The sequence below is a fragment of the Crocodylus siamensis genome, chromosome 3, assembly GCF_052110815.1.
Source record: "Crocodylus siamensis isolate JL-2025a chromosome 3, ASM5211081v1, whole genome shotgun sequence".
In the NCBI taxonomy this organism is placed as follows: Eukaryota; Metazoa; Chordata; order Crocodylia; family Crocodylidae; genus Crocodylus; species Crocodylus siamensis.
In genome coordinates, this window is record NC_143397.1 from 168,762,138 (window position 1) to 168,789,714 (window position 27,577).

Sequence of the window (27,577 nt, forward strand, 5' to 3'; positions counted from 1 at the left end):
GCATAGTAAAAGAGTTTTATGTTGCTGTATGCCCAGATTTCTGAACTTTGCTATATTATTTAACCCATCTCTGCAAGTTTAGAGATTCGCAACATGGGGCTGGTTTGTTTTTGTAGAGCCACATCTGCTAATTGTGGTTTGGGATTTTTTGAGGAGACGACAGAAACGTAAGTGTCAAGGTCTATAAGTGGGTCCACTTATCCAAATTCTAACTAACATCCACATGTGCTTTTCAAGGGAAGAGAGGTTCAGATAAATGTTTCAGGTTTTGAGGTCATCTCTAACAGGATTAAAAATATTAACCAGATCATAATTTGTTTTACCAGACTAGCGCTGCCTGACTGAGCCTGTGTCATTTTTATTGCTAGCTACAGTTGTGCTTATTGACAGACAAGGATTATAAAATGATGACACAAAGCAGTAGTTATTTTGGGTTCCAGCAGGAACAATAAATTGTGTGCCTCTAGTTCTGGAAATGTGTCAAGGCTTTTTCTTCATGAATAGTTACTCCATAAAGCCAGAACTGGGGAGAGGGGGTTGTTGACTAGTGTTATTCTTTTCCTTTCACTTATACAGCTCCAATCAACATAAATGAGACATAGAGAATAATGATATATTAGTATAACATTTAAAGCTTTAAAATGGAGGTAAAGGTCAGATTATTTTGGTACCTTCTCCCAGTGACAGCAACAAGATCAAGGTTTAGTCTATGTGGGGGTAGTAAATAAGAACTGTGACTGAAGCTTCTACCTAGAACTGACAGTAGGAAAGAACCAACTGTAAAGGCAGGTTGCATTTCCTTAATTTCCCAGAGAAATAAATCCTTAAATAATGTCTTATTTCTATTTCTGGAAAATTAAAGAAACTCACCCTGCCTTTGCAGCTGGTTCTTTCCTATACACACACATTTGGTAGTACTTTGCACTTGGCAAAAGTTAAACCATATGTTTCTTTTATTTGAGGAACAATGAAAAAAAATCAAAGAAACATGGAACCCATTATTTATTTATATACAGGAAAATGATCAAACCCTATTAGTGCACCAGGAGGTTGGTGACCTCCATAGTTAGCTTAAGATAAATTTACACCATGCATTGCAGTACAATCTAGCCTTGGTAGCATGGAGCTTCACTTGGATTAATTTGTTACACCAGTTAGATTGTTTCTGGTACCTGAGATTGCTTGGATACCTCTACATTGCACTTTAGTGTGCAGTGTAGATATCTCCTTAGTCTAACCATATTCCCCACATACCTAAATTCCACTCATAGATCTAATTAATTGAGGGTATTGACAGATGTGCAGCTTCCCACTGTAACTCATGGCACTTCACAGGATACAGCATTCTCCCTGACCCAATAGACATTTGCTGTTGGGTCTAGGGGGTTGGAAGACTGAGCTCCAGTTTCCAGAGCTAAATGTCTGCAACTTCTCTTTCCTAGCTACCCCCCGGCCCTCCCCAGCTCTGGTGCTGTCTTCAGAATGGGAGGGGGAGCAGGGAGGGGAGGGAGTTCTGTCTGGGGTTTGCCCAGCCTACGCTAGAGGGTGAGGTGGGTGGATTGGAGCCCCACTACTTCAGTTGTGCAGGCTGGGTAAACCCCGGACAGAACTCCCTCCCCTCTCTTGTCCCCCTCCTATTCTGAAGACAGCACCAAGGATGGGACTAGGCAGTATCAGCTCAGCCCTGCTCATGGCATGTGCTGACAAATATTAATGAAGGCACTCTACTTTGGAGCGCCAGATTTTCGTGTGATCAGGCCCTTTTAAAGCACTCTGCAGTCATGCTCTTCTGGAAGGGCATGGCTGTAGAGAAGTGTTCCTGAATCTTTTGCAGCCCAAGACACATTTACATTAACAAAAAAATGTTGTGGCACACCTGTTAAGGCCTTCCCCATCCTCATACCTATTGTAGCTCATTGCCATGGCAAAATTCCATGGCACACCTGTTCATTTCTGACAGCACACTTTTGTGTCGCGGCACACTGGTTGGGAAACACTGCTGTAAAGTGCTTTCAAAGGGCTGATCGCACAACAAAAGTAACTTCTGTTTGTGCCCTCAGTGACAGTCAAAAGGAAGCAAGCACAGACATATATGCCTGGAAGGGACCTCAAGGAAAAATATAGTCCACTTAGGTGAGATCAAACACCAGCTTTGATTAATATTTATCTAACCTGTTTCTAAATACTTCTACTGAGGGAGATTGCACAACCTCCCTGTTCCAATATTTTACCACTTTTGTAGTTAGAAACGTTTTTCTAGTAGCCAACACATATCTCTGCTATTAATAAAACAGATTTCTGCTTATCCTCCCTGTGGACATGGTGAACAATCAATCACTGTCATCTCTATAACATCCTTTCACAAAGCGGAAGACTTATGCCCCTCTCCTCCTTCAGTTTTCTATTTCCTAAAGGGAAAAAAAACAGTTCCTTCAAACTTTCCACTTGCTCCCAAGTCTCTTATTGTTCCCCAAGCTCTCCTCTGGACTTTGTCCATTCTGACCACAGAAATGCAACAGAGATCTCATCAGGGCAAGGTATAGAAGCATAATTGCCTTTCGCATCTTACTAATAACACTTGTGTTAATACATGCCCTCCTAGTTTGACAATGAACCATTAAATAACCACTCTGTAAGTGCATTTTCGCAAGCAGACCATACATTTCAAGTTTGCTTATGAGGATACCATATGAGACAATGCCACAATCCTTACTGAAGTCAAGATATACCACATCTACTTCCCTCTTATCTGCTAGGCCAGTTATCCTGCCTAAGTAGTAAGTAGATTGGTTTGACATGATTTGTTCTTGACACATCCATGTTGGTTATCTTGAGCTGCTTATAAATTGATTGATCAATCCTCTGTTAGACTATGTCAATCCAACGAGAACCGCTCACATGCTTCCAACAAATGTAGCCACCTTAGTCCAGTGGCAGTGCTGCAACATGACTAGTTGTTCAGTCTCACAAATACACAGGGTACAGAATATTTGGCCTGAAATTCAGAGCAAACAAAATCTTTTGGCATAAACTGAGCTCACTCTCTGTGTGGGTTAGTAGGAGCATATTCTAGAGGTCTAAGACAGAGCTCCATCTTCTACTCCCAAGCGAGCTTGGATTTAAGTATCACAAAGAAATCCACTAGAAGTAGTGTTTGTGACCCTCTCATGCTAGCATACCCTGCATAATTCCTATCCTTTTTTATGAATACAGTAACAGTAACATTCTGCTATCATTCATGGAAAGGAATTCCAACCAAACAACAAAACTCAGTAGATGGAATTATTGGCAAGCAATATAATTCATGACATGGGCCAGAACTTTTTCTTCTTTTTCCCTATAAACTGAGCAAAGACTTCTAGCCTTCTGACCCTGCAACTTTTAAATTTGGAATTCAGTATTCAATACATACAACATAATTACTTTGATTAGAAAAGCCATACGAATATTCTACAGAGCCTTTTAATTCAAATAGTGCAACTGGCATGTAAGCCCCAACCCTGTTAAGATTTAAGCATGTATTTACATTGAACGTAAGTTTCATTGCATTCATTCCCCCAACCCCACCATTTATTTAGCCATTCTCTTGCATGAGCTGAGACCCAAGCAATACAGAATATAATAGAAACAGATTTTTATAGAAACTGGAACCTTTACAAACTGAAATAGCCCACAGAATAAACAGAGTATATTTTACTTTCAACATTTTTAGTGAGTTGCAAGGGATATTTTTAAAATGTGTGTCTGTCTCAGTGACATTACAAAGACCTGATTCTGTAGTCCTTAAACTGGAAGATAGCTACTGAAGTCAGAGAAGGAAGATAGATTTGTGGTTAAAGCACTATTCTGGCTTGCAGGAAAGGTAGTTCCATGCATGGTCCTACCAAGCTTTTCCTGTTTCACTTTGGTCACGACTCTGATATTGTGAAGATTTGTGTATATGCTGACATTAAATACATGGGCAGCCCCTTAGTTTCACTGTTCCTCATCTCTAAAATTGGGATAAATAATATTTTCCTAACTTGCAAATATTTTGAAGTGCTCAGATAATGTTGTAAAGGGGGCCACTTAAGGACCAAGTTAACAGGAAGATTTGATTCCTAAACAGAAAATGCCAACTACTGAATAGTACATTAAATACCTATATATAAACAAATTGATCTAAAGAGACATTGCTAAATAGAGCAGAGTGGAATGCTTCTGAATAATTTATTCATTCTGATCCACTTCTTCTTGTGCACCCCTATAACTCCCAGCATGAAATTAACTATATAATTTGTGGACACCTATTTACTTCAGATTCCTAACAAACCTTTGTGAGAAACAATCTCTTTGTTAAAGATTTAAATTCTCTGCTCTCTTCACAGATAATGCAGAGGTCCCATTTCTGCTTTTTATTTCTTCCACAGGTCCCCCAACAAAGCATGGACGTTAAGAGTAGATATCTTTTCTCTATTGATATTCAGAACTAATACGGAGTACTTGTTACTGCTTTTGAAGCCAAACAAATGTGCGAGGAAAAATGAAAGAAAGGAAGGTGGTAGCCATCTCGCTGAAGTTCTAGTGGCATGAGTTCAAACCTTGCCCTTAACTTGAGTTAAAGTCTACCCATAATCAATGCAGCTATAAATGAGTCCCTGGTTATTCAAATGGGAGAAGTTAGGCATAGCACTTCCTTGTGTGCTTCTGGCTACAGAAATTGCTCTGCCTTAAACATGCTAGGATTATAGGTCCTTTAGGCTTGAGTAAGCCTTTTACTTTTTTGTCAAAGTGCAAAGATGTACTTCAATCTGATTACCTTTAAAGAGCAAAGCCCAAAATTAAGCAATTTTAATTAAAGTCTCAATTTTGGATCAGTTCTTTTTTTTCCAACACAGTTAATCCACCCTTATAAATAATTGCCAATTGCAATCTCCCTTTGCTACTTGATAGCTGCAAGTGATTAAACACTGTTCTCAGTGCTTTGTATGCTCCTGTTGCTATCACTGATGTTTCTTGTAGACAGGCAGTCATGTTGGCTTCTGCTAAATCAGGAAATCATCAAGCTGCAGCATTTACCAAATGGAAGTATTCCAAAGCAGTAGAAAAATCTCTTACTTTTGAGCATTTATATTATGAATAACAAAGGCTAAATATTCTAAAACTCTGGCTGACAAACTGCATGAATTGCTCCTTATCACTATTTTATAATGAAATGAGAATGAAGATATATTTCTAAAACAAATATATTGCTTTCTTAAGGGAATATTTTAATGAAGACATATTTGATGGGATAGACTCTGGAATGGGTAATTATGTGATACAGGACACATTATACTTTTACCTGATTTTGAAAAAATGATAAGGCTAAAACAGGCAAATGTAGCATTACTCTGCTTAGGTTACATTTGCAAAGGGAATTTTAATAGCACTTGTGGTAAAAATTGGCTGCACTTAATTAGAGAGTAGCAGAAATGTGCCGCAGTGGATAGCCACCGGGACATAGATGTGCAGGCATAAGTTCTCTGATGCGCTTTTACAATTATAATTACAGTGTTATTATCATAATTACTCAGAAATTATTAGTGATTTGAATAGGTGTAAAAGTTGGAAATTAAACTCGAGTCCCTAAATCTAAATCAAACCAAAGGCTTATAATTATTATACTAACAGCATAGCTATGCTTTTGCAAGCCACCTAAAAATTTTCCAGTGTGGATTCAGACACAAGATTCTTGGATGATTTAGTTGTCTAAATAGTGTCTGGCCTAATTGGAGTGTCCCAGGCAGTATGTTGCTATACTTGGTGGGTCTTACAGACTGTCTATGAAAAAGTCATGAAACCTAAAGGTATCTCACAAACATGGTAAGTACTTAACTCAGTGTTAGTGGTATTAGTCAGTTAACTCAGTTTCACATGTGCATTATAGCATGACATTTAGACGTTTTGTTGAGAAGTCAACCATTTCCAATTAGTGCTGTCCGAAGCTTTGGTTGCTGATTTGATTTGGCGGAGATTCGGTGGCCGAATCTCCAAATCCAAACTGAATCAGGAGACCCATTAATCTCTCTGAATTGAACCAGAACCCTGAGAATTGATTCAGAGCGATTTTACAGTTCGGACATAGACACAGCTTTAATTTTTTTTTTACATACTTCAAGGTATGAGGCGGCTTGTGAATGCTGAGACGGTAGAGTGTCCCACAGGAGTGCGAGAGGATCCTCAGCACACTTGGCAGCAGAACTGGAAGTGGACCAGAAGTACTTCTGGCCATGGACCTCCATAACAGGATGGGCTCTGAACTTCTGGTCCACTTCCAGGTTCATTGCCGGGCATGCGGCCATCCACCCCAGCCTTGCAGCATTCATGGGCCATGCCTGGTACCTCAGGGTATGTAGAAAAAACATTTAAAGCTGTGTCTATGGCTGAATTGCTGATTCTCTGAATCAGCATTGGATCTTTAGATTCAGATTTGGCCAAATCGAATCGGGACAGTGATCCAAATCTATGAATTGAAATACTGTCCCTGATTTGGGCTGAATCTGAGTTGAATACAGCCCATTTCACAGAGTCCTATTTCCAATAATAAAGTTGCGTAGCAAATACCAACAGGATAATGCTTTTTTCTTCTTCAGTGTGACTTCTAGACTAGTGTAACACCTATCACAAAAACACTCTCCTTATATATTTATCTATATACGGCCCCTGCCATACATTGCACTTAAGACATGATTAACCAGTCAAACATATCTTAAGTCATTACCCAACCACATGTAAATGCAATCAATGGTGTGATAAAACAAGGCCTAAGCCATAAAGTTCTCATACATTTGTGGAATAACTTTGTGGCTGGTTCCTATCATGCCATTAATTGAATGTGTGGCCAGGCTGATTGGGGCTCCCATCCTCCAGAGTGCATGGGAGCCCCTGACTCCTTTGTGCTTCTGTGGCTGCGTATCAGTCACTGATTGCTGCTCCCACCCTTGGGGGGCCCACTGGAATCAAAGGCTCCAAAATGTGCTTCTGAGGCTGGGAGCCATGATCAACTGCCACTCCCAGCCACAGGGGAATATCAGAGCCCTTGACTCCAATACTTCCTCTCAGCTGGGAACAGCAGCAGATAGGGACTCCCAGCCTTCAGGGCACAGCTGGAATTGACTCGATGGCTGGGAGCCCTGTGAACTGATCTGGGTTTCCAGCTGCAGGGGTATACCATGCCCTCCCTGGGACTGGAAGTCATGCAACTGAATTCCAACTAGCTTCAAGCATCAAGGACAATAAAAAGTCCTTTTTCAGATATGTGGGGAGCCAGAGGAAAAGCAAGGGCAACACTGGACCCCTGGTGAACCAGATGGGACAACTGACAACTGATGCCCAGGAAAAAGCCAACCTATTAAATGGGTACTTTGAGGCAGTCTTTCATCAGTCCCATGGCATGCCCATGCCCGCTATGGGACAGAGAGATCTGGGTGAGGGAGATACCTTGCCCTCCATCAATGCTGACCTCATGAAGGAACACCTTGAGAGGCTGGATACCTTCAAGTCAGCTGACCCTGACAATCTACACCCCAGGGTACTCAAGGAGCTGGCGAGCATCATAGCCCAGCCTCTGGCACAGATCTTTGAGAACTCCTGGTGCTCTGGTGTAGTGCCCGAAGACTGGAAGAAGGCCAATGTGGTGCCTATCTTCAAGAAAGGGAGGAAAGTAGATCAGGCTAACTATAGGCCCATCAGCCTGACTTCTATCCCAGGGAAGATCTTAGAACAGTTTATTAAAGAGGCCATCCTTAATGGACTGGCCAACACCAACATCCTGAGGGATAGCCAGCATGAGTTTGTTGTGGGTAGGTCTTGCTTGACCAATCTCATTTCCTTCTATGACCAGGTGACCTATCACCTGGACAAGGGAGAAGAGATTGATGTCATATATCTTGACTTCAAATAAGCCTTCGATCTGGTATCCCATGATCACTGTTACTGTGTGGGAGTGGTAAAGTTACAGGGCTGAAGTGTACAGCTCATTTGGAGTCGGAATGTGGGAGTGCGAAGGGTAAGCACTGAGAAGGACTATTTGGGATGGGATTACGCTTTAATTATTCAGGAACTAATTTACCACTCTTTAGATCACTTGTACAACTGGTTAGCTTTTGTAAACAATACAAAACACAGTATACACAAACACACAAAACACAAAATTATGAAAAAGTTTGTTGCTTCTGTTTCTGTTGATAATAATACTACAAAAAAAGGATTACAAGTACAGTTACAAATTACAACTACTTTGTTGATTTCAGTATTATTTGTATTATTCATATTTCATACTTGCTATACCAATAGGCATAGCATACTTGGTTATTTTATTTGGTTACTGAGTCAGACGAGACATTGCTGGCTCGGTGTTCCACAGCTTTCAGGTGAGTTGACTTGTTCACTTGAAGTGAGATATTTGTCTCGGGGACTCTGCACAGTTGATTAGGCTGCAACGCGAACTACTTGCCATTCTTCCTTCGATGCTCTGCAAGTGAGTTCTCCTCCAAACTGGGATTGCTTATGCTTCGTATATATGGAGTGAGTTGGCGTCATGGCCCCCTCCTACTCCGCCTCGCTATAAGTCCCATGTTTGGGTGCAGAAGCAGCATCTAGTGCATCCCTGTTTTTACTCCACTGGCCCAGTTTTGAACAATATTTTTGGAGTTCCTGGGACCTCCCAATTCCTCTAAAATAACCTAGTAACCTTGTATGCTCAGTACCTGATTGGTGTGTTAAGTTTAATTCTGTTACTTAAGTTTCATTTTACTATAAATCACTTACTTTGTTAGGTTTCATTTTTGTGTATTTATATACAGGCCCTTTCAACAATGGCTAATAGGCAACACACTTATATTTATTACTATGACATCCTCCCATGCTTATTAGGTATTTTGACTATATAGTGAATGGTATGTTTGTATTGAGTTTTTGTATTTGTTGTTGTTGATGACAGTGTATACAATACCCACAAAGGTACACTTAGAACAAACATACCGGTTACATGTCTCCATCCCTCTTCAATTTCATCTTGGAGCAATCATTAGCCCAATGCAAACCTGCTCTCTGCCACATAGTGGTCAGGTAGCATAAAAAAACCTGCTGCAGGCTGCTAGCTTGAGAAAGATGATTGTATATCTGCTGGTTATATGAAATAAATTTACTCTAAAGTCAGTTGTAAGTTACTTTGTGGTAATTGTGTTGCATATCATGGGGGGACGGCATATAACATTTCTTTGAACCAAAGGAACCTAGAAAAGAGGTGGATGCTGAGGGAAACCTTAAGAATATTCAGGATTGATCAGGAAATCAGTAGGTTTATATTATGTTGAGAGATCGCTATATTGCTACAAAGCTTCATACAGTTTACTGCAAACCCTGTAAAATGAAATTTGTTCTCAGTGACCACTTAAAAGACTAAAAAATATTACCTAATAGAGATGGTCCTCTAATAAAATGGTATATAACAGTATGAAATAGGCTTTGGGGTAGTCTGCTAAGACAGATGGTTGCTTAATAAGACTGGTCTCTTGACCAGGTTTCTCTGTCTGTATTCCAGGTGCCTGCATGCAAGAGAACAGATCACAACTGCTGTTCTGAATGTGCATCAATTTGCCAATGAGGCGATGGCACCATCTACAATGAAGGGATTGATTTGATGAACATTTACAGACCACACCACACAAAGTCTTGACTCTGTTTCTTCACCCTAATTACGGTGGGAACCATCTGGAGTACCTGCTGTTGCAATAAGGCAGGAATAACAATCTTATGCCCTCTCTCCCCTTTCTTTTCCTTTTTTCCTCATACCAAGATGAATCTTTTAAGTGAACATCCCCCTGACATGGCCAGACAGTGCAGATGTCGGCGCAGGTGCAAACTCGGTCAACCATGCCTCCAGATGGCTTTTATTAAGTCAGCCAAGGTAATAACCACAGACAAAGGGCCTCAAAGAAAACAATAAGGCCATATTCCAGGAACACATCAGAGTCAGAGATACAATTTGTGATGACCCTAATCAGCTTTGAATTCATGGCCAAAACAGAAGTGGTCAAGTTCCACTGAAATTTGTATGAAATGACAAATTGATTATGAAATAGTCAGCAAAGTGGTAGAAACCTAAGTGTCCTAAGAGCTGATTACATAAGAATAAGTGCCAGTAACTAGATGCCAAAATGAAAACCACAGCTTACTTTTTCCCTGTTGAGCAACATGGCATGCAACATGAGAAAGACACAGGGCAAAAGCAATAGCCTATTTTATGTTGTGCAGATTTCTTCTAAACACAACAGGAATCAAAGCTACCAATGGCTGAATTCTGTACAGGAAACTTTAGTGCCTTTACCAACTCGCCACACATTGCAAAGACTGAAAAGATCAAAAGAAATGAGAATTAGGGTGGTAGATGGAAACTGAAATTAATTTGCCTCCACAAAGGCAGCCAAGCACATTTAGGTGAACAAGAGACGAGCCAAAAAATCTCTCAGGTGTCTAGGTGTCACCTCGTCTTCCAAGACTGAAGCAGATTCCTCTTGGTAGCATGAGTCCTCTTTAGGAAGTTCTGGATTACCTTCACCTTCTCCCTCTCTATACAGCAAACTCTGTGCATGCACACAGCAGAGTTTGGATTGTATAGGCTTTTTGAAACAGGATGAGAAAAACCATGTGCCCCTGCAGTGAACATCTACAGCAGTGGTTTTCAACTGGTGGTCTATGGAAACCTGGGGATCTGCAGACGATGTCTAAAGGGTCTACAAAAGGTGACTGTGTGTGAGAGAGAGAAGGAGCCAATGGCTCCAAGGCTCCCGGGCTAAGCGGAGGGCCAGCGGCCCCAGGCCCGCAGCCCCAAGGAGCCCGGCAGAAAGTTCCCTTACCCAGGTGTGTTGGGAAGGGAGGGGCTGGCATTTCCCCCGCTGGTATAAAGGAGAGGCCGGGACCGGAAAGTGGCAGCAATGCAGAACCGGAAAGAGCACGAGGAGGAGGTGGAGCAGGCCGGCACACGCTGCGACGGATGTTGAAAGCAACGCTGTGTGCTGGTAGGAGCCTCTGGCAGAGAACAAAGCCCCAGCAGGGTTTTTGAACCCAGTCTGTTGGCCCCTGTAGGGGCTAGGACTGTTTGTTTACCGGCCGGGAGCCCACGGAGCCCAGCAAGAGAACGGTACCATAAAAGCCCCAGTAGAAGGGCACTATTGACTTTGGGTACCGTAAAAGCCCTAGTAGAAGGGCGCTATTGACTTTGGGTACCGTAGGCCCTGTAATAAGGGCGCACTTCACTTGTGGACTAAAACTGTTGAAAGGGGATCTTGTTAAGCCCCACAAAGGGGGCTCTCCGAGAGCCAATAAGGGGGCTCGGCCCTTCAGAGGGCAAGTTTGGATTGGAAGACGGCTGCAGACGGCCAGAGCAACCAGTTGGCCACCACCTGGTGGAATGGGTGAGGGTGTAGGGGTGGCGGAGCCCTCAGAAATTCGGGACCTCATGAGACGCCGGTGAGACTTATAATTGGACTGCATGCGTCAGACATCTGAACCAACTCCGTTAACATCAAAGTCGTGGCAGGCGAAACGTACGCGTGTGACACCCCAATTATAGTTGAGGACACACTAGGCAACTGGCAGGCGGTGTTGGTCCGGCCTGCGGGGGGACAGCAATACCCGACACTGTGATCAAGCAAAAGTATCTAAATACCCACACTTACTATTCAAAGGGGTCCATACCTCTATACAATTTTTTTTTAAGGGTCCATAAATGAAAAAAGATTGAAAACCGTAGTCCTAGAGGATGTGGCACCTTAATTAACAATCCTCTAAGAAACACTAGTTTATGATTCTTTATAATGACAAAACTAACTACCATAGCTGGGAATCAGAAGTTTAATTTTCACGAGAATGGTGGAAGAACAAGACCAGAGTAAATCTTTGTGAGACATAGGGTGTTGTTATAAATAACGTAGGTCAAACTCTTTCAGTATTAGGTCATGCCCCCATGAAAATAGCCTGGTAAGATGGCACGTTCGTAAGAGGACAGGGAAGTTCACCCCTTCCCCCTTCCTTAAAAACTCCAGGCTATTTGCACAGAGATCTTGTGCCTCCACCAAGGTTCTGGGGCACCAAAGCCATCCTTCATTTCCTTCACTAGAGCTATGTCTATGGATTTTGGCAGACTTTCAGTTCCTTCACTAGAGCTATGGATCTACTTTGAAAAAAACCTTCACAAAAAGAAGTCCCTAGAGGGAAGTTGATATAGCCTCCGACCATAACAACATTCCTCCAAATTCCCAATGGGTCTGGTATAGAATGGATAAATGTCCTACTGTTTGTTCAGTCTGTTTCCCTCTGAGCAACATATCCCATTGCTGTAAAAGAATCTGGAAAGAGAAAATTATTTAGGGATTCCTGACACTGCAGAATTCCCTTCCTCTTTTCTGCAAGTAGAAATAGATTCATATGGAGAAGGCCACATCTTGAGTGCAGACTGAGAAGTGCTCATTAAGGGGAGCTCTGGGGGTGTAGTTCCAATGGAACCCTATGAACAGAAAGACACCAGGGCCCATCCTGTTGTGGAGGTACGTGGCCTAATTGCCCAGATGTCACAAAGATACTTAGAGATCTGTGGAACTTCACTGTGGAGCCGGAAACTCATTTGGCAAGTTCTGGAAGGAGCAAAAATTACCACTGTAACAAAACTATGAATCTGAATCACAGTCTTGGAAGCTTAACATCCCACCAGTGCTGTAAAAACAGGTCTTTGGTGAAGTTTAAAAAAAAATTATCAGTTATATTTCTTGAAATTTACCATTCACTGAAGTTTCCTATGGGAGTTTGGGATACAGAATTATTATTATTTTTATGCTGAGAGACATAGCCATGAATGACAACCCAAAAGTGCAGCTAGATATTGTACAAGTAAAAAACAGTCCTTTCCTGAAAGAGCTTACAATTTAAGTAGAAAACCAAAGACAACATACAGAGACAGAAGAGTATAAGGAAACAACGAAACAATTTTCATCAGCCCAATAGGCAGTATTCTTAGCATTCCTAGAGCCCAGCTGTTCTCAAGATTTTTTTCTTTTGGTATCACAGAAAATAAGTCTTTTAAGGATGGTTTTGGAGGAGGATAATACACATAAAACAGGAACACTTTCTTGGATTATAATGTTTCCAAAATTCTTTTTTAATAAAACACACAGAGGCATTAAGGCATCTTCTCAAATCCCATATTTTGTGCTGTACTGTGAAATCAAACCTCTCTCTAGAAGCCCTATTTTATTTACTGCCAATGCAATTTAGCATCCAAATGTAAAGCTAAACATCTTCTGTTCTTCCTGGAAACTAAACCAGCCAAACTGTTGAAAAGTTATTTTTAGTAAGGGAGGAGTTGCAGTGGACAGCTGGAGTCTCTCTCATACAGCTCTTTTCCGTTCTGCTATTTAGTCTTGTCACTGGGCCCAGAATGAAATAGCAGGTACTCATATTTTAATGAATTAGAGCCACATAAATTCCCATTATGAAGCTATAATCAGCCCTTCTATGGGCAAACAAAAAGTCTGCCTAAATCTGTATTTGAATTTTGCCTATAAATATGTTGCTACCTTAACCTCACCCATGTCAATGGAGCCATTTGTCTTTTCGGAAAGCAGGGCTTTCAGTGGGTGATTTGATTTGTATGCGAGAGCCATGAAAAAATGCCTGAGCTTTTTAATGACTTGCATACTGAATGCAGGAAGCTCACTGGGCAGTTTTTGACTGTGCTAAGGGGCAGTTATCACTGATACTGGGATTTTCATATCAGGGCCAGGCTACGCAATACAGGTTTGTTTTACAATGTTGTCTCCTTTTGAGTTCACCATGATCTACAGTATATGTATATCAGTTCATAGCCGCTCTATCATGCATTCTGAGCAGCTCACATTGGCAGCAACACAAAGTACATACTTATTAGTGATATAAATCAAGCTTTTCAGCTCCTGAATAATGATTAATCTAAGCCCCATAACCAGGAATAGAAAAATCAAGAAAAAGGTCTGCTTTCAGGAAAATGGGAACATTCCCATAGCAAATATTATCAAGGTATAGCTTAAAGAAGGTAACTCACCCTCCTCCTCTACTGTCATTTTGGAAAGAAGAAAGACGACAGACCTAAATAAGATCCTTCTTGTGAGCTAATGTCATAATCTTACAAAATCTTAAGGAGCCAATGTACAGTATAGAGGGAGGAATTAATATAGTCTGGGTACCTCGGGGCACTGAAAATTCTTCAGAAATTCTCTCAGTTAAACCAGCACTGTCGTTCTTATACAGGCAAGCTTCTCAGTGACTTCAGGCACAAGGAGGCCAAATTCTCTCCTGCTAGAACTCTACTGATGCCAAAAGAGTTACATCAGCAGATCATTTTTCCTTTGATTTTTCACAACAGGGGCTTGGCTCGCCACTAACACTTGCTTCTGTGCCCATGTAGTACTGTTGGCTTCACCAGAATTAGGTCTGATTTACACCACCAGAAATATGAGGAGGCTCAGACTACTAGTGATATAAATAAAGTCTTAACTCAGTGACAGTCATGTTTCTGTGAGAACTGCAGAAGCAGGCCAAATGGTGCTAGCAGCTTTTTGACATTTGATGAGCAAGTTACCTTTATTTATAATGCAGCACAGCAAGATGAGTCACTGTGACTGACTTACAACAACTGCAAGGTCAGAAGTTTGATGCACTGAAGGAAAAGTGGCTTCGTAATGTATATCTATATATCATGACGAATTAGGAACACACAAAAGGTTAAACAGGGTAAGTACAGAAGCTTGGCCTGCTTTTTTTATATCTGGAACCTGCTTTTTAGAAACTTCCTTAGAAGATATTAAGGAACACCTTTTATAGCAGAATGCTGAATTTGCCCTTTTTTGCCACCTTTTGTGACCTTTCCATGACTTTAAGGGGGAACCTACTTATGTGTGCTTTATAAAACAAGCAGCACAAAAATAACCCTGTCATCAAATCCACTATATCCTTCTCTTTATAGATTCTTGAGAGGAGATAAGCTTAGCCAGGGGTACACTTTTATAATCATATAGTTACAATGATCATTTTGGCTTTACTAGATTTGTGTTTCAAATAACTCTGCAATCTATTTATAATATGGATAAACAAGAGCATACAGTGCCCCTTTTTCCCCTTAATAAATCAAGGGGCAGTCTCATAGGTACAGTGAAATCATTTACATGAGCATCAGATCAAATAATAAAGCTACTAGGTACATTCTTGCAATAAATGGAATATAGTCAATATGTAACCTGTCAAATGAAGGGAAAACCCCTTCCTCTTTTAGTTTACATAGAAATACACACATTTATGAAAATTCTTCACATGTGGTGACCCTTCATATGGACTATACACTAATACCTGCTCTGAGACAAACACTGAGAAAGAAAAGCCATTTCTGAAATACTTTGGTGCACATCAAGGCTGTGATTTTAAAAAAGATCTCCATTTTATACAGCTGGTTAGTTATATATGTATCAGCTCATTTGCAAAATTGGATTCTGTAAGCAAAAACAAATGAGGAAATATAGCAGCAAAGACAATGAAAAATGGAAACACCATTTCAAGGATGCCAGAGCAGGAGCTTTGGGTGAAGTATGAATACAGTCCCAAAGACAGGACTTATGGGGTCTTGGTAACTGTTACCTAGCAACAGGAATATTAACAGGGATGCTGAAGTCCAGTTTAATACATTTATCCAGTACTCTGAAGGACAAGTAAGTAACATCAAAATTCTTCATTTTATACAAGGTTAATAAGTCGGGTTTGTACCAGTCTGCACAAGAAAATAGTTTCAAAACAAGTGTTTTCTATCTATATTTTTTTATACAAGGCCTTTACCACTGGAAAGGGAGACAGGCTTATTTATATCTGCTTTCCTTATTTAATTAAGCACTATTATTTAATTAAACAATAGATTTAAACATATGATTATGGAAAAAGTAAATTAGCGTACCTTTTCTTCTGATTTTCAACAATACCCAGACTGCTAACCTCACAAAAATCTATTACGGTATTTATAACTGAATATAATAAAAGTCAGCTCATGATACAGCTTTAATATAGTTGAATGTAATTATTTTTTGCTTAGCTGTGAAATTGCTTTTAAATAAACAACTGCTGTGTTTTTCAGTTTTATCATATTTCTTCTAATATTGTTAATCTAGACTAATGTGCTACTTTCTCCATTAGAGGGTTTTTTTTATTAAACAGATGTCAGGGTATAGCTATAAAGATACAGATTATACAACAAGATAAAGACTATAATATATGTTGTACCAGAAGTTTATTTTAAGGCTCATAACCAACTATCAATAGAAATAACCAACAAACCCAAAGGCAAGGTAATACATACAAACTGATCCTTTTGAGAAGGAATGTAAGATTTTGCTTTAAGATAAAACAGAAAGCTTTTATTAAAAACAACTTTACTACTGCTTAGGCTTACAAAGCAGTTACACTATTTATGCACATTTTAAAATGACAAATAATTACCTTTTAATGTAAAGGGAGCTAAGTCTTGGAAAGCATGAATGAAGTGTTTCAAAAGATGAGTGCACAAAGTCACATTCTGTTACCATCTACACCAAGGAAAACTCAGAGTGAGTCCACCAAAGCTACCATACATTAGTGTGACTGAACTCAAAGTGAATGTGTAGCTCCATGGGGCTAGTCCCACTGGGCACATCTACACATACATATTAATGTGAAGCAATAAACTCTGGAGTGCTGTGTGAATGCCATTTGCACGTGCTCACAGGAAGGCAGCACACTGAGCCAGGTCGGAGCACCTGCAGCTGGCAAGGGGTCCTGGGGGTCAGCCTGTCAGCCTGGGGCTATTCCACCTGTCTCAAGGTGCTGCAGAGAGACCGGCTGGGCCCAAGGGTGCTTTGGTGCAGGACTAGCTGGCAGGCAGCAACCTCACTGAAGCACTCTTGTGCTCCAGCCAGCCAGGTCAGCATCTACACATGAGCTGCTGTGGAGTAAAAAACTCTACAGCAGGATAGTACTTGTATTGACTTTGTATTTGAATTTGTTGGTTCTTTCTATTTAAAATAAACTTCTGGTACAACATATATTATAGTCTTTATCTTTGTGTACTTGTATTTACAAGTACTATCCTGCTGCAGAGTAAATTAGTTTATTCCAGCCGAATGGGGTGCACTTGTAGATGTATGACATTTACTGTGCAGCGAATTAATCTGCTTCACAGTAAACATCTCATGTAGACGTGTCTAGTGACTACTAAATCAAGAACCATAAGGTCTTGCCATGGTTCCTGTTGCAGGGGCCTTCTCAACTGTGCTCTCTATACAATTTGGGGGGGATAGAGGCAGAATACAGGTGGATAACATGTACTCCATTCTTGTGCTGCTTAGTCTGAGGTTACTAGCAAGCATCTGAACAAAAATTCCAAGAATTTGGTCCGTGGCAATGCGTAGGGGGTGCATATGGGTGCACATGCACCCTTGAGTGTGGCAGTGCACCTCCTATGAAAAGGCAACTCCTACTAAGGGTGGCTGCCACTTGCTGGCCCACCCCCTGACCAGCCCACCCAACTGCTGCTGACACCAATGACAGCATCTGCAAGTGGTCAGCGATCGCTGCTGGCTGCACTGATGCAACCAACGGCATCTGTGGGTGGTTGGCAACCCCTGGTTGGTACTCACCACCCCGCCCCGCCACTGACAGTGCCAGCAGCATCTGCAGGAGCTCCTGCTTACTGCCTCTGTGTTCCCACTGCCGTCACTGTGCTCCCGCTGCTGCATTCCCGCCACTGTCAGTGTAGCCATGCCCCCCCAGCTGCTGGGGGCACATGTCATTCATGGTTTAGTCCTACATTGTCTGGTCAACTGCAGCTTCAGGATTCTGGGTATATTTTGTAGCACTCTAATAGCTTTTCTGTCCCAAGGAATAAGATCCACCCTACTGGCCTAAAATAAACATAACTAAGGGTCATTGGTAATTGTTTCTTCTTAAAATGGATGAGAAATTAAATGGTCACACTTACAAATTTATAAAACAGTTCTAGAGAATGAAATAACTCCCCTTTCCCATTTAAAGTAACAAATAGCATTTCTTTGGGTATGGACAGACAAATAATTATGCCAAGTTAAAAGGAAATGATTTACCAACATATTATGGTGATCTTCTATAGCTGTTTCATGTATTTATGCTATCTCATGGGTTTCTGATGCTAAACTGCAGTAATCTAGCAGCAGTCTTTTATGTTTCAGTTTCCACTTCTGGCAGGATAGAGTGGAGATGCAAAAATACTTTCTGTATTACCATCATTGATGGTAAATCCTCTCATCCTTATAACTCAATACAATTGTTTCATCTATCTAGATCCTAAGCAATTAGAGAGGCCCAATGGAAATTGCAGACACAGGCCTTATCCAAGGCAAAAATTGCAGATTTATAAGGAAACTCTTACTGTCTCTCACTGAGCGCACATTCTGTTTGCTTTTTGGAACCTCTCCCATCATCCTGCACCCTACATGTTGAGCCTGACTCTCTCACTGTCCTGGCCTACCTGTACATCCTTTGTAGAAATTGATTCATATGGCTAGTTCAGCTGCCACTGCTGGATATTTACATGCATCTTTTTTAGTTTTTCCTTCATTTTTCCTCCCCCTCCACTGAGCAATAATAGCAGTGGCAACTGAAGCAGAAAATTATCACTCACCACTGAGCGACACTCCATTATTGTTTTTTATTTTTTATTTTTTACCAGTAAGAGGTGGTAGGAAAAAGTCCTTTTCCTATCATTACTTTCAGCTCTGACCAGCAGAGGAGGGATATGGGCTAAACTCTCTCTTCATTTCCTCCACAGTACTCTGCTACTCATTAACTGTTCTTTTTCAGAGGCCATTAAATCTGAGAGCTACTAAACAAGGGCCATGGGTACAGGCAGAAGAGCAATGGAGGCCTAGAAAGGAGAATGGAGATACTTGCTAGTTAACAGAAACACTTAGTGTAGGCAAAATGATGTGCCTTATAGCATCCCTCATTTCCAGTTACAAATTCTTGTGCTGGGAAGCAGAGGCATGACAGAATGCAACTTTAGTTCCTCCTTCACAAAGGCCTCTATGGGATATATCTTCCCTAATTTAAAGCTGAAGTTAGGGTCCACTATTAGTGCAGTTTTGGACAACATAATAATTTTGCTAAAAACTGGATCAAGGATTCTAGCAGACAGTTAATCATATTTTAAGTAGTAACCTGGCCACACATTCCTGCAATTAAAGGCAAGATAAAACATGGAATAAGCCATAAATTTATTACACATAAAATATGCACAATAATTTTTTGGCTGGTTCCCATTGCACCTTAAATTAAATGGGTGGCCAGAACCAATCACCTAATTAGCACCCCCAATCTTGTGAGTATACCAGAGCTTCAAAGGACCTTGGTGCATTCTGATGGCTGGGAGTGCTCATCAGCTGATCTGTGCTTCCAGCTCTTGGAGTGCATCAGAGCCATTCCCTCTGATGTGCTGAGGCTGGGACCAGCAGTCAGGTGATTGGTGTTCCCAGCTGCTGACTGTAGTCAGCTGATCGGTGCTTCCAGCCTCAGGTGTATCCCATTGCAAAGAGCTCTGATGTTCTCCTATGGTATGGAGCTCTGATCAGGTGACTGGCATTCTCAGCTATAGAAGCACACCAGGCTCCCAGTTTGCTACTTGCTAATTCAGGGGGATCCTGGGATCACGATCCTGGGCTCCCTTTGCACTGGCAATAGGGTGCAATTGGGATCCCAGATGCCTCCTGTGATAAACATGTGGCATAGCAAGAGGTGGAATTGTTGGGATTGTGGATCACACCCTATTGTGTTTTTAATTGAACATCTGTCAGAAGCCCAAGTGTTGGAAACACCTCTCTGTACTGAAACACATTACATATTTATACAGAATTTGCAACTCCTGCTGATGTTGATCATTGCTCTCAGTCAAACAACAAAGGTACTCCGTACCCTAAAATCCTTATATTTGAATACCAGGGGTGTATCTCCATAAGTGGGAACATGTGTTTCCCCAGGGACGAAGAGCACCGGCACAACATGTAGCTGCTGGTTGTCCCTGGGAAACGCCTGTGCATGCGTTCTCTGGTGCATGGCATGTTGCCACAGGTGGGGTGGGGGAGACTGGGGCCAGCCCCTGGGCTGGCCCTAGCAGCCTTACCTGGGGCCCTAAGGGCCTCTGGGGGCTGCAGCTGTGGTAATCCCCCGGCACAGAGCCTGGCCAGCAACTGAAGTATGGCTCCAGCCAGCCAGCCTCTTGTTTCTGGTGGAACACACTACTGCCATGTGTGCCACCCCACTTTTTTAAGGCACGGAGTTTGTTTGTTTTTTTGACACCAGCATCTCCCAGTGTTAACCACTCCCCACCACAGCAAATTAGCAGAGCGGGGTATGTCTTCATGTGGAGCGTATGCAGTGTGTGACACCACAGGTGGGTCTGCAACTTGGCATATGCACATGTCCATGCTCATCTGGATGCACCCCATATCAGGCAAACGTAACATTAACATAAAACAAAGCAAAGTATAAAAAGAGCAGATGGAGCCCTGATGTAATATATTATGTGAAACAGAGAGTGTTGTAACTAAGAACTCCAGGAACTAGTTATGATCTGTTCCTTACCATGCCCTGATGTTTGAAAGAAGATGATACTACTTTCTACTAGCATTATCTAGCTGAGATTCTTCTTTTCACAGCAGGTAGAACCAATACTTTAGTGAGCTAAAGATGTCATTCTGCTGGGATAGATTCTTCACAAGGGAACAAAATGAAGAAATGTCAGATGAAGAATGTTTTCTATTTGGCAAAGTTACAGATTCATATAAAACATTTGTTAAAATTAAATAATAATCTTATTTTCCCATATTGTTATGTAATGCTTCATTCTGAAATCCTGAACTGAAAAACCTATGCAATTCTAACTCTTACGTGCTGGTGAGAATAGTGCAGACCAGGACCCAAATGCCCTGAGGGAACAAACCATTCAATTCAGTTGGCCTGAATTTAGGAATTTACTCCAATCTCTGTACAGATTGCTACCAATTACACTAATGGGTTAAACAAGATGAAGAGTTAACTGTGAAGTACACAAATTTTTAGTAATACACTTTGCTTTTTCTGAAAACCAATGGGAGCCTGACAGAAGAGTACAGACAATGGATTCTGGTTTTCACTCTGGAGGGTTGGTATTACAAGGTCATCTACGGCTCTCTTGTGGGGGCTAACTAAGGATTTATTTGACAGTGCTTTATAATTACATTTGTAGCATATGTTGCTGTTTTTTTTAAAGTTCTTTCATGTTTATAATACTCTTCTGATTCTGCTTAGTGCTATTTAGTGATTTGTCTGAGTGCCAGTTCAGACCCTGGTCACACCCTACATAAAACAAGACAAATTATCTCATCATTGGGAGAAGGGTTGTTACTGGTATGCAGTACTTTTCCCCCTTTAGATCTCTCAGCTTGAGCCAGGTATATAAAGGAAGGAACACCTATAGATGGCCAAGTAGAGAGAACAGCTAGGAATAGTTGATATTTGCTTATCTATTTATTGCAACAGTAATACATGCACAAACGTGCAAACCATGTAGATCTGATTGCATGTCCCTCCTCCTTGCAGTCTTCATATATAAATTATCTCCTAGGATTGTAGTCTTTGCACAGCGACCCATAAATGTGCTTGTAAAGCAATTACTTCAATGGGGCCTGGATTTTGAGTTGAGTCTCTGGGTAGTACAATAATATGTCCTACATATTACTGCAATAATATATATGAAACAATAATATATATTACTACAATAATATATATTAAACATGAAGCCTTAATACTGCTTTGCAAAATAGGGGCAATGACACTTGTCAACTTTTACTCTCACTAAAAGTACCATGAATTCTTTTGAGCCTATGCAACAATAGGCAGTTGAACGCTATGCTATTATGCTACCACAGGTTTAAGTCAGTAGAGAATGCTGATTTAGTAACATTTTATGTCTACTCTACATAGGGGTAAATAACTACATAAAAGGAGCAAATGGATGAGAAGTGCCCCTCCTTCCCTTCCCACATACACACTTTTGGTCTGCTTTTAAGTTCCCAGCTGAAGCATTCTCTGCAAACCCTTCACAAGACTTCAAGGATGAACTGACCTGTGAAGGAGTGAGATGGCAATTTGTACCTTTGTTTCCTTAGAATCTAGATATTTCAAAGCCAATGTTTAGGCTACCAACTTCTCTTCTCTGTTACGTTTGTGGCCATGACTCCTGTCAAAACAAGAACATGGTAGGCTGAAACATTTTGTTTTGCAGGCAATGCTGACCAAAGTTGCTTGACATCGTTGCTGGCTGATCATTTTTCTTATGAAAATCTTGCAGAGAGCATTATCTTGTTCCCGGAGCTGAACGGCAACAGCTCTATTTGCTGCCATGACAATTTTTCAAATTAATTAAATTAAAATAGAAAAAACAAGAAGATAATGATTTCCAATAAACACAGTGCAATTCACTTCCTTTGGTAGTAAAAGGCCTGGAAGTTACAACGCAGTAAAATTTATATATTTGCAGCAATTCACCTTTAAGGAACATGACAGGAAACTTGGTGATTTTGAATGCATGATGTATTTTATTTTTTATCATGTTGGAAGTGTGCCCATTATTCAGGATCACAAAACTCATGAACTGATGATTCGGAGAAGGCTCTTTTACTATCGCATCTCATGTGTTGTCTCTATAAATTTTTTTTTATTATTATTTCTGCAGTTTCTAGATTTAGTTTATGGTAATGGTTATTAATGCGGTATCTCTGCCTGTTAAGAGAATTCATAGCCCTGTTAGAAGTTTGACCTGTTTGAAAGATTTGCTTGTGAATATTTGATTTCTTTCAGCAAGCCAATCTGGTGTTCAGGGAGAGGTATATTCTTCCTTTGATGCCCAGACATAACTCTGATTTAAAAGTTAGTGGGAGTTATGTTATAGCATCCAGCAAAACATACTCCTGACAGTTTAAATAAAAGTAATTGTTAGTTGTGCTATCTATTCCCCTCTGCATAGTCTAGCAAAAGTACCTAGGAGGCCCTCCTGCTAGCCCTTTATTGTTACTTATTTTTGGTGAAGTCTCTGAGAACAGAATTAGATATATATATCTCGTGTGTCCAGTTAAATTACTGCTCTCAGAAGCTTCCTAATTGTTTGTCCAGCCATTGGATAAGCCCTTCTTTCAACCTACTCAACACTGCCAGATAAAGGAAAACTATGATACCATAAACACTGAGTTTAGTGTGGATAGAGCTCCATTTTCTCTTGTTTTTCATTACAGGATGAGAACACACATACGCACGCACATGAACATATGCACGTGCACACATGTGTGTGCACACACATACACACACAAACTTAATTCCTAACTTTCAGGAGCTTCTGGCAATAGTAAAAAGCTAGAAAAAAGTATTTTTATACTTTACTTATGTCTGGGAAGTATTTAAGAGATGATACTGATGGAAGCAAATGACCCAAAATTACAGTATCTGGTCCAGAAACATTGTGGCAAAGACTTTAGTTTCCAAAGCAGGCAAAACTGTCATGAAATCTGTGTTGTACTACAGTTTATTTCTATAGTGCCAAATAATTCATGGATATTTAGTCATTTTATTAGACAGATTTGGTGAAGTAGTTTGACAGTCAGCATCCAGCTGCATTCTGTATGGCTTACGGAACAAACCTAATGGAGGCTCATTTATCCATTAAGGTAAACTTACTCATAAAAGCACAATATGTCTTTTTGAAAGTGAAGGAGGAAAAGGAAGGAGATAAAGTTTAGCTTGTCTCTTCCCTTGAAGCAAGTGACTTTCACAGCAAACACCTGTAGTTTGCCTTTCACTAGCAATAGCATTTCAGGGTTTTTTCCCCCACCGAAATTCCAGTAGCGGGGAGAAAAATGTTCTTCAGTGTTTCTCACAGATTCTTGTAAATGGAAAGGTGGATGGATCTCCATTTACCTAGCGAGGCAGACCCCCAAAGGACCAGAGACAGGAGACAGTTGTCTCCTCCCTCCCCTCTCCCAAGATAAATTCCAAGTAGTGAAACTCTCATTGACATCTGTGGAGCTAATATTTCCCTTTTTACCTCTGATAGATTTAACAAGAGCTTCTGGCATGCAGCTGCTCAACCAGTGCCATTTCTGCAGAAAAAAATGGAGTCTTTTTGCCACGTAAATACCCACATTTCCAGATGGTGTAGAGCAAACTGTAGAAATCATAAAAGGGACCAAATATTTTAGGCAGGACTAACAGGCCTGATCAAGCTCCTGTTGAAGTGAAAACAACTGACTTCACTGGGAGTAAGAGCAAATTTGATCTATCAATGCAGCATTCAGAGAATTACATTTCGTCCCCTTTAAAGGCTCCCTTAAAAGGCATAATACGGCACATCGTTCTTCATTTTCAGGCTACAAAAGAAAGAAGCCAGAATGGCCTAGGAGAGGATTAAACTGATCATTGTGAATTGATTCATGCAGATTCCCTGGTGAGAGGATGTGCTACTTCCTCAGGAGTGAGAAATATGATGAGGTTGCAAGGCTCTCCTCAAGAGACTGCCAGGCTAACAAGAGCAGACTAGTATTAATGTAGTTGAGAAAAGTCCTTTTCCTGTTTACAGCTTTTGGCAACAAAGTAGGGTGTGAGTTCCTTTTCTTAAGAAATTATGGAATTACATGCATAGTTCATACCTTCATGTAGTGTAGGGAAAGTAGGAAAGAAAATGAAAACAAAGAACAAGAGAAGTATTAAATTACTAAATTCTTGTTACAAAAAAAGGGAGTGCTACATGCAGCCTCCAAAATACCTAGATAAGAAGAGCTGGCAGGAGCCTCTTTTTCTGTCTCACAGACCTTCTCAAATTTCCAAAACTTTCCTGTTCTGCATAAGGAGGAAACCAAGATCTTTCAAGCCAAGCAAGATCTACCCCCAAGTAGCTAGTTATGTGCTAGTTGGGATGTTCACCAGACACAAGGGAAACTACATTCCAGTCCCTGCTCTATTTTCCACATCCCAAATAAATGAATTAACCACTGGTCTATTTACTATGGGAGGGACTTATTCTCTTTCTCTCCTTCTTCCCCTTTTTCCTTTCCTCTACTTCACCCAAGAAAAAATTTTGATTTGCACAGATTGGCATTTTCTGAAATTTTTACTGCATGTACTCTTTGTAAAAAAAAAAAAAAATCCCAACCAGCTCTATTAAAGAAGGCAATGTAGATGCTTCTCCGTGATCTACAGAGTTAATTTAAAGTCCTCCTACATGAAGTTCATGCCCACACACACATGCAGATTGCATTCTGATATACAGAGCTCTGTGACTCTCAAAGTAAAGCATGGCAGGAAAGGTCTCAGTAGTAACCTAATGAAGGGGTAGGAGAGTGAAAAGGGAGAGAGGGAAGAAGGGTGACCTGGGCCCCATCCCCATCCCCATCCCCAGGCACTGGTCTTGGGGGTAGAGGACTGCAAAAATAATAGCAGCCATTCAGCGTCCACTGAAAAGCCACTGATACTGCCTTGTGTGCTGCTGCCACCCAGGGTGTTTAAAGTGTCTAGTTATTCCTCTAGGTGCCAGTGTCAAATGAAAGAGTCTAGGGGAGCTTGTCTGAACAGTCAGATTGCAGGAATAACAAGGTGAATGAGCTATCATGATCAAAATTTGAGCATCAGAGGACTGGGGTTTATTTTTGAGGAAAGCAAACGTGCTTGATTATAGAAGATTGCTTGTGGATTTTTCATGTAATGTTTATACAATAGCAATCTGGACATTTTAAAGCCCTCCTACATTCAGGATATGAAGTTCACAACCACATACCCACAGTTTCTGGCAGTGCTTTGTGTTATTCAAAGTAAAACAGAAATAAACTGGGTGCATCTATACATGTGGAATTTCATTTCAGCTTTGGAATTTAATGTGCAGTAGACTATTTTACTGTGCATTAAAGCATTGTGTAAAAAACTGTGACATTACACTAATAATGGGCAGTAAAATAGTCTACTGTACATTAAACATCACTGAAAAAGCATGCAAATATGCTACTGTGCATTAGTGCAGCCTAATGTGCATTAATTTAGTACGTCACATTGGAGGTACTAAATTTAATAGACATTAGAAAAGGAGAATTAACACACATGTAGATGTGCCCACTGTTACCCAAAGAAGAGCTAAATAATTGAGAATAATTATCTGAATTCAGGGACAGGGCCTGAACTGAGGAGATACTTACACCCAGAGTTGTGGCGTTTTTTTGGCAGATACAAAGTTTCTGCAGATTCAGCCTACAAAACAATGTGCCATGAAACCCTTTTAACTCTTTTTGAATCTAACATTCATCAGAGGTTTGTGAAGTATGAAACCATAATACATTATTCATTGTGTAAAGAGATGAGAGGAAAGGACAATCATTTAAAATAGAGAGGAGCTAATGTTAGAATCTTAAGTTCAACCCCTCGACATGCCAGTGTTAGGATGGAAAATGATTTTGGAACTAAATCTCTAGATGTAAATTCATTCCTGTGGTTTAAGTTTCACGCTGTGGGCAAAAGAACCCAAATTTTTATTTTTGAATGTGGTTGAACTCTTGAATGACTGGCTAGACAGGTAAGAAATGTTCAAAGTGGTTCAAATATAATTTAGAAATTTGTGCAGGACCCGGACTAAATGATCCTTAAAGTTCCTTCAAATCCTATGCTCCTCTGTTGGGTGGACAAACTGGCCACGTCTGCACAAGACGCTGATTGCACAGTCACTACTGTGTAGTCATTTAGTACTTGTTATCAATAAGTATGAAAAGACTGTACAGTAACTGTAGTGTTGCTAAAAGACTACTGTTCAGTAGTGGAGCATCACACTTTCTGCCATGCAACACTACTGTGTAGCAGTTATGGGTTACTGCGCAGTCAGTGTCTTGTGTAGATGTGGCCACTGATAATGGAATCAGGTCTCTTTGATTCAAGCGTGTTTGTCTTGCAAAAAAAGTACAAGGTCCGTTGTCACTGAATATAACAAGAATCAAAAAGCTTGGAGCTGTGAACAAATAAACTCTGTCAGTCAGTGCTCAACACAAAAGCACTTAGCTTTTCAATAGGGCCACACTCTTAGCCTTTTCATGCCTGATGTTTCCTTACTGCCTTCTCTCTCAAATTTTCTGGCCTTTATGCTCTGTCTCTCATGGACCCCCAAACTGTCACAAACTGCAACAAATGAAAGCTTTTCTTCACCTTTGTTTTGGGCAGTGACATGTGTCTGTGGTCTGACTGGAAGCCACTGCTATTTCAACTACCTAATAAAGAAACTTAATGGCTTCTTACAACAGTTATAAATGAATGGTAGTAGTTGTCTCCATGCCAAACTGTTAGTTTCAAAATGATTTAAGACAATCCATAATAATGCCTCCCATCTCACCTTTTTACCCATTAGTCTCCTGATGCAGTTAACATGGGCTATATAAATGAAACTTTCAGCCACTTTAAAAGGAGGGGAGTTGCTGTC